This window comes from Tursiops truncatus, chromosome 10 (assembly GCF_011762595.2).
Source record: "Tursiops truncatus isolate mTurTru1 chromosome 10, mTurTru1.mat.Y, whole genome shotgun sequence".
Classification (NCBI taxonomy): domain Eukaryota; kingdom Metazoa; phylum Chordata; class Mammalia; order Artiodactyla; family Delphinidae; genus Tursiops; species Tursiops truncatus.
This window is the reverse complement of record NC_047043.1, coordinates 88,316,263-88,325,243: the sequence shown is the minus strand read 5'-3', so window position 1 is coordinate 88,325,243 and position 8,981 is coordinate 88,316,263. Positions and strand designations below refer to the sequence as shown.

The 8,981-nt window shown below is 39.1% G+C and overlaps 1 non-coding gene across 1 annotated transcript; it reads left to right on the top strand.

Annotated features, from left to right (window-relative positions):
- Nucleotides 1-1,875: 1,875 nt before the first annotated feature.
- On the top strand, nt 1,876-1,980 carry LOC117314000 (U6 spliceosomal RNA). The gene has a single exon (XR_004528691.1). It is a non-coding gene; the product is annotated as a U6 spliceosomal RNA (small nuclear RNA).
- Nucleotides 1,981-8,981: the final 7,001 nt, after the last annotated feature.

The window sequence follows — 8,981 nt, the reverse complement described above, 5'->3', positions numbered from 1 at the left end:
GGAGGATTTATAAGACTTCACCATAACTCTAACACATAGTCTCAAGACTATCCATTTTTTATGCTGGCCAACCAACTTCTTGATATCTAATTGTTTTAAAATGTAGGTTTTATTATTATTCAGGTATAGTAAGGACAACAGATTTAGGAGATGACTGCCATTAAAAAGATAGTTCAGTATTTGTTTTTCTCCTTCTGAATTACTTCACCCTGTATGACAGACTCTAGGTCCATCTACCGCAATACCGTATGCTAACACATATATATGGACTCTAAAAACAAAAATGGTTCTGAAGAACCTAGGGGCAGGACAGGAATAAAGACACAGATGTAGAGAATGGACTTGAGGACACGGGGAGTGGGAAGGGTAAGCTGGGACGAAGTGAGAGAGTGGCATGGACATATATACACTACCAAATGTACAATAGGTAGTGGGAAGCAGCCACATAGCACAGGGAGATCAGCTCGGTGCTTTGTGACCACCTAGAGGGGTGGGATAGGGAGGGTGGGAGGGAGGGAGATGCAAGAGGGAAGAGATAGGGGGACATATGTATATGTATAACTGATTCACTTTGTTATACAGCAGCAACTAACACACCATTGTAAAGCAATTATACTCCAATAAAGATGTTAAAAAAAAAAAAAAGTTCGTTACAGTTCCCAAAAGCAGGGGAGATTCCATGCCATGCAAGGCTACGCAGGGAAGCACCAGTGTCAGTCAGGAGGCAGAGGAAGTGGAGGCGAGAGCTTGTATTGTGATTTCCATAGGAAGAAACAGGGAAGGCAGGCTAAGAAGGTTTAGGATTGACTAGTTTGAATACTTTCAGCAGCCTCTGGGGTCTAGGGTCTGTCTCTAGTTGTCTGATAACTGCCCCTGAGGTGATTAGGGCTGGGGAATAGTGGCCCAGAGTGTAAGATCCCAATAAAGGAGGTGGTTTGGGTATGGACTCCAATAGGTTGGTTTGCATATGAAAGACAGCTCAATGGTGTCTCTAGAAACTGTCTAGCCCTGGGAGGGGCAGACCCTCCAGGGTCAGCAAGGCCCCAGATGGCAAAGTAACAGAAATACAGAAAATGAGATGACATGATTATTCAATCATCCATACTGCCAGGTAGCAGGAAACAAGAAATAGGGTATACACCCACAATGAGTCAATATCACCCCCAAGGAAGTGAAAATTAGTTCCAAGGAGTGGAGAGGATGGTGAAAAAAATGTTACTTTTTATGTATAAAGCACAGGACTACGTATGTGAATAAATATACAGAATATATATGGTATTAAAGCTTCATGGGTGGGGGACTGAGTGCACCCCTTTCTGGCAAAAGGAGAGTGAAAATAAAATAAAACTTGAGAAAAACTGGAATAAAGTATCCTAGATAATGAATGTAAATATTCTGTTAAGTGAAAAACAATCCATTATAATAATATATTATTAATGTACTAATATTAATTAATATAAATTTTTTCTGATTTATATATAAAATCATATAAATTTGCTCAGCAAGTGTTTGTCCATAAGACCTGATCAACTCTGTGCCAAGAAAACCTAGTCTCCAACACCACAGAACTGAGAATCAGACTCTGAAGGGTGATGAGTGGAGTGAAACTCCACTATTCTCTGCTTGGGCACCACCATTTCTCTAAAAGATTTCCTATCTTCTCCCTCTAAAATATCATTAATGTTATAAAGACATCTTGTAAAACAGAGATTTGTGCTTTTAAGTGTCTGGGGGTGGAGGAGCAGCTCTATACTCACCAAGAGTTTGCTGATCTTAGATTGGCTCGAGTATTTCTGGGTTAATTGTTCTTTCTCTTTTTTATAATTTCTGCTGCATCTGAGAGAATAAGGGAGGTAATCAGAAATGCAATGGGTAGTGCCCACTTTGGCAAAATGAAGTAAAATTGGCCTGATACAAAGAAGATTAGCATAGGACTTGCATAAGGATGACACAAATGTTTTTGAGACATTCCATTTTTTCTTCTTTTTTTATTGAAAAAAAGACATGAGAAACTACCTGGGATAATGGAAATGTTTTATATCTTGTTTTGAGTGGCTACAGCTATAAAAACTTATTAAACTGAACACAAGATCATTGTATTTTATTGAATATTAAACATGCTTTAATTTTTAAAATGAGTGCTGTGAGAAGACTGAAACAATGATTTAACTCTGGAGTTTGCAGGGTTGACTGCCTTATATATAACTAAGGTTGAACAAATAGAGCACTAAGCATAAGCTTATTGTACTTTATATAACAGATGAAACTGCATTGGAAAATCACATATTTATAAATTGAAGAGTTCATGAGAAAATGGAGGCCCACAGATAAAACTGACTTTACAAATATTGCAGCTGGAAGAAGAGCAGCACTAGAGGGAAAAGTATCCAAGAACATGCCCAGATTGCTTACCGCATGCTAGGTACTGTACTGACATTTCAAATTCCTTATTTCATTGATTGTTTATACCAACCCTATGAAGAAGTCACTGCTAAAAATCCATTTTTACCTTTTGAACAATGACAGGTTAAGTGACCTACCCAAGGTTACAAAGCTAAAAATGGTAAAGCTAAATCTTGAGGCTCTATTTCTGATGTCAAAGTCTGTACTCTTGACAACCAAGGCATATTACTTCCATTCAGTCATTGAAGGTTAGCTTAGGCTAGTTTAATTATGCATGATGAGCCATTAAATGGCAACTTGAATCACATTGGCCACTCTACTTTTAAATATGTAAAAGTATAAATATGTGCTATAACAATAGCACAGCCAAACCTGATTATTTTAATCTCTTTAATTCGGTTAAATGGCAGAATTTTAATGTCTCAATATGGTCAGCAGCATTCCATTAAGTCAATACAGCAACTTCAGGCAAATTAATGTACATATAAAATACAGAGCTGCAAAAAAGACGGGAGGAGCTGATTGAGTTTACTGAGTCATTCTTGTGATCTTGACCCTAGATTTTTATGCACTTGGCTTGTCGGGTATACATAATTTGTGAGTAGTTTGCATACCTGTGCTAATTTAATTGCATTATAGGTGAGCTAAGCAGAGGAAGCAATAATGAACACATTGAAAAGAGAAGATTCCAATGAACACATTGAAAAGAGAAGGTTCCAAGCTGTCTAAGTGAGGGTAGAGAGAGAGAAAAAAAAAAAAAATTATTATTTGAGGGAAGTTTTGAAGCTTCCTTTACACTGGTTGTGTGTGTGAATATTTGTTTGTGTGTGTGTGTGTGTGTATGTGTGTGTGTGTATATATATATATATATATATATATCTATATATATATATATAAAATCGATGTCATTGTTGTTACTGATGCACACATAAAACTCAACAGCATGTGTGGATCTGTGACAAAAAGGAATCCTTTTGGACTTAAGCCAAATCTTTCTACCTCCAGAAGAGTAAAACCTATTCTGAAACTAATATGCAGCAAACAAGGGACATTTGCCTCCAATGTTGCAAATGACATGTATTATGATCCATATAGGCAACAGTTTCCTACAACCAGAATGCTGGACAGAGAAAAGCTTCCTGGGCAAAAAATATTTATTTTAGGTTTTGAAAGATAGTAGTAGTTTTCCAAGAAGACAAGATAAGTATAAATATTTTCGGAAGAGGCACTAGCAACTAAAACAGGTATAGAGAAATCAAAAAACACAGTGTCTTCTTAAAGCATAAATAGTTTGGTAAAAGTGGGAATTTCTAGTACCCTAGGGGAATGAATCACGGAAGGCTTTTTGGCCATGCACGGATTTTGGATATTATCCTATAAGGATCTTTTAGATGAGTTTGTCCATTATGAAAATATGAGATTAAAAAAAAAGGGTAATGGGGGCCTAATCTGAACGTATCAAAAGGAGGTTGTAGATTGAAGAGTTATTTGGGACGCAACTAAGACTATTCTAGACAGATAAGCAATCACACATGTATAGAAGAAAAAAAAAAGAAAAAGCCCAAACCAAAAAACAGCCTCGCCCTAAGTACCAGGGAACTGGGTCAGTACAGGAAAACTGAACTGGAAGATGTTTTTTTTTTTTTTAATATAAATTTATTTATTTATTTATTTTTGGCTGTGTTGGATCTTCGTTGCTTCACGCAGGCTTTCTATAGTTGCGGTGAGCGGGGGTTACTCTTCGTTGCATTGTACCGGCTTCTCATTGCAGTGGCTTCTTTTGTTGTGAGGCACGGGCTCTAGGCATGTGGGCTTCAGTAGTTGTGGCACATGAGCTCAGTAGTTGTGGCTCACGGTCTCTAGAGCACAGGCTCAGTAGTTGTGGCGCACGGGCTTAGTTGCTCCGCGGCATGTGGGATCTTCCCACACTAGGGCTCGAACTCGTGTCCCCTGCATTGGCAGGAGGATTCTTAACCACTGTGCCACCACAGAAGTCCATTGGAAGATTTTTAATAGAAAAACAGTGGAAACAGTTTCACATCATATTTTTCAGTGGAGGCTTGGGAGGAAACCCACTGTTCTCCAGGAGGTAATTGAATGTTCCCATTTTCTATATTTCAACTGAGAATTTTTTCACTATATTTTGGGCTATTATTTATCTTGGTCCTTGACAATATTCATTTTTGAGGTTATAGTGTATAGTCATTTCTCATTTTGTATTTTTGTTTTTTGTTTTTTTGAAATAAAAAGCATTTTAAAAACTTCTAATAGTTTGTTTTTTTAACCAAAATCAAGTCCTTAGAGACTATAGAAAAATTAAGTGTACAATGGGATGGCAAATTCTGTATATCTAGTACCGGCCTATGGATGTGTATGTAAACACATTATGCTTTCTATAAAAGATCAGGTGAAAACTGTGCCCATGGAGAAGGACTTTTGTGCAGCAGACACACATTCTAATTATTTCATCCTCATTGGCTTCTATACAGCTCAAAGGAGTGTAAGGAAGGGGGTGAAGGTGTAGGAAAGAAAAAAAGTGGTATGTATAGATGGAACTGATGTTAGCAAAAAAGTGCTTTATTACACATCAGGCAGTTTTTTGAGCTTGCTTAGTTCCCGATGGAAGGTTTTCACTGTAGGGGGCAATTGACCATAGGAAATGATCAGTGGGAAGCCTATGAATTGTAAAAAAAAAAACAACAAAGGCTTTTGCAAGTCATTCTATGTGGATAAAATAGGTAAAAATCCTCACATTGGGGGCATTTATGAGGACCCACTGGCCTTACCTCTTTACCTCCCATTTCCCCTAATTGGCTTCACTCCTCAACAACTTCTCTTTTCCTCTTAGGCAATGTGAAATAGACCTTTATACATTACAAGATTTCTTTTATATTTCTATCTGGACAGGGAGAATGGGGAGAAATCATACTGAAAAGGGCAACTTATCATACCTCTTTTTTCCCCCTGTTTATTAAAAAAAATAAGAGTACAACTGAGGGACTTCTGCTGAGTGTGGCAGCCACTTCAGCACTGTAAAAGGGGCTCCAGCTGTAAAGGGTCTCCAGCCAACTAGATGGAGCAGCACTTCTCACCACAGCCACGTTCAGGTTGTCTTTTCCAAACAGACAGCTAAATTAGGAGTTAAGAGATGCCCACGTAGGCTTTTATGCTGCAAATAAAAGATGAAAGAGCCCTAACTTACAGGAAATATTAAAGAAAGAAAAACACCTAGGCGGAAAGCAGAGTAGCTAAATGACTTGCATTTGGGTTTTATTTTGCTGGTCAGGTCACAGGACTCAATATTTTGTTCATTTTAAATTCATTCTAAATTAAACATATTTTTGTGAAAATTTCCCAAAATGGTTAAAATGAAACAGGTCTTTTTCTCTCCTAGGTAATTTTGGGAGACTGGTTGGAATTTGTTAACCCATGTGTGAAAATCGCGTTTACATTCGCATGAATATCTGCAGGTATGTGATGTTCTCATATATAAACATAGATCTACAAATCTCTTTTCAAAGGATAGGTAACCCTTTAGTAACATCAGCCATCTCTGTGGTTCAATGCTGACACCCTTCTGGGTACGGCTCAAAATGACGTCTTTCAAAAATTCATGGAAATAACTCTTTTATTTTGAGATTTTACTATCTTGTACTAGCTTTCATTTTCTTCAATATACTACTAACATACATGCAAAATCTTATCTTTTACATTGCACAATTAACATTTCCATCACAAAAGTCACATCCTGTTTCCTTTTTTTTTTTTGCGGCACGTGGACCTTTCACTGTTGTGGCCTCTCGCGTTGCGGGGCACAGGCTCCGGACGCACAAGCCCAGTGGCCACGGCCCACGGGCCCAGCCGCTCCGTGGCACGTGGGATCCTCTCGGACCGGGGCACGAACCTGTGTCCTTCGCGCCGGCAGGCAGACTCTCAACCACTGCGCCACCAGGGAAGCCCCTGTTTCCTTTTTTAGTGATCTTATTATTTGGGCAGTGCCTTGAAGTTGGCACATGAATCAATGAATATTTATTAAATGAATGAAAGTAACAAAGCCCTAAAATTTATTGATAAGATTACATCTGTCTCTAGGAACTAAAAAATAGCAATAATTAAGAATAAACATTTCATAGTTCATAATCTGTACAAGACGCTGTTTTATTAATTTATATAATCCTCATAAAACTTCATGAGATGTCATTATTAATATCTCAGTGTCACAGATAAGAACAGTGAGATGCAGAGATGTAATGTATTCAAGTTGACAGTGGCAGAGCAAGGATTTGAACCAATGCAGCCTTCAGGCTGTGCTCTTAATTACTATGCTATATATAGCTTTCCTGACAGACTATATTTATTACGTCTGTTGCAAGTGCTTTACATGCACTAATTCATTTGTACCATGAATTCTATTTACAGAAGCTGGCTGTAAGCCATGATGGGTTATATTAGCACTTTCATTGGCCTTTAACAATACCAAACATAGGCTGAGGATTTCATACTTCTGTTGTTTTATTCTAATGCAGTGGTTATAAAAATGTGGATTGGAAAACCAGGGGTCCCCAGTATCCTTTTAGCTCATCCATTTGCATAGTCAAAGCTCTTCTAGATACCAAAGAAAGTGTTTCGTAATTTTTTTGTTCTTTTTCTCTTCACATATTTTATAAAATTTTTTAAAACACGCGGTATTCATTGTGGAAGAGATAAGAAACCCTGAGTGTAAAAACTACAGCAAATAAATGGAAAATTTTAAAAGAAATCATGGACTTGGGATTGGTTCACATTGGCAGGGTAGAAGGACGTGTGCTCACTCCCTCTTGTGAGAGCACCGGAATCACAACTAACTGTCATTGACAGGAAGACACTGGAACTCACCAAAAAATTACCCCACATCCAAAGACAAAGGAGAAGCCACAATTAGACGGTAGAGGGGCGCAATCACAATAAACTCAAATCCGATAATGGCTGGGTGGGCGACTCACAAGCTAGAGAACAATTATAACACAGAAGTACACCCACTGGAGTAAAGGTTCTGAGCCGCACGTCAGGTTTCCCAAACTGGGGGCCCAGCAATGGGAGGAGGAATTCCCAAAGAATCAGACTTTGAAGCCTAGTGGAATTTGGTTGCAGGATGTCTACAGGATTGGGGGAAACAGAGACTCCACTCTCGGAGGGCACACACAAAGTAGTGTGTGCAGCAGGAACCAGGAGGAAGCAGTGACCCCATAGGAGGCTGAACCAGACTTGCCTGCTAGTCTTGGAGGGTCTCCTGCAGAGGTGGGGCATGCCTGTGGCTCACTGCAGGGACAAGGACAGTGGCAGCAGAAGTTCTGGGAAGTACTCCTTGGCCTGAACCTCCCAGAGTCCACCTTAAGCCCCACCAAAGAGCCAGTAGTCTCCAGTTGTGGGTCGCCTCATGCCAAACAACCAACAGGGAGGGAACTCTGCCCCACCCATCAGCAGACAAGCAGATTAAAGTTTTACTGAGCTCTGCCCACCAGAGCAACACCCAGCTCTACCCACCACCAATCCCTCCCATCAGGAAGTTTGCACAAGGCTCTGAGATAGCCTCATCCACAAGAGGGCAGACAGCAGAAGAAAAAAGAACTACAGTTCTGCAGCCTGTGGAATGAAAACCACATTCACAGAAAGATAGACAAAATGCAAAGTCAGAGGACTATGTACCAGATGAGGGAAAGAAGATAAAACCCCAGAAACACAACTAAATGAAGTGGAGATAGGCAACATGCCAGGAACAGAATTCAGAATAATGATAGTGAAGACGATCCAGGACCTCAGAAAAAGAATGCATGCAAAGGTCGAGAAGATGCAAGAAATGTTTAACAAAGACCTAGAAGAATTAAAGAAGAAGCACCTAGAAGAATTAAAGAACAAACAAACAGGGTGAACAATACAATAACTGAAGTGAAAAATACACTAGAAGGAATCAATAGAATAACTGAGGCAGAAGAACGGATAAGTGACCTGGAAGACAGAATGGTGGAATTCACTGCCACAGAACAGAATAAAGCAAGAAAAGAAATGAAGACAGCCTTAAAGACCTCTGGGACAACATTAAACGCACCAACATCCGCATTATAGGGGTCCCAGAAAGAGAAGAGAGAGAGAAAGGACCTGAGAAAATATTTCAAGAGATTATATTTGAAAACTTCTCTAATATGGGAAAGGAAATGGCCACCCAAGTCCAGGAAGCACAGAGAGTCCCAGGCAGGGTAAACCCAAGGAGAAACACGCCAAGATACATAGTAATCAAACTGAGAAAAATTTAAGATAAAGAAAAATTATTAAAAGCAACAAGAGAAGAACAAATAACATACAAGGGAACTCCCATAAGGTTAACAGCTCATTTCTCAGCAGAAACTCTACAAGCCAGAAGGGAGTGGAACGATTATCATAAAGTGATGAGAGGGAAGAAACTACAACCAAGATTACTCTGCCAGCAAGGAACTCATTCAGATTCGATGGAGAAATCAAAAGCTTTACAGACAAGCAAAAGTTAAGAGAATTCAGTACCACCAAACCAGCTTTACAACAAATGCTAAAGGAACTTCTCTAAG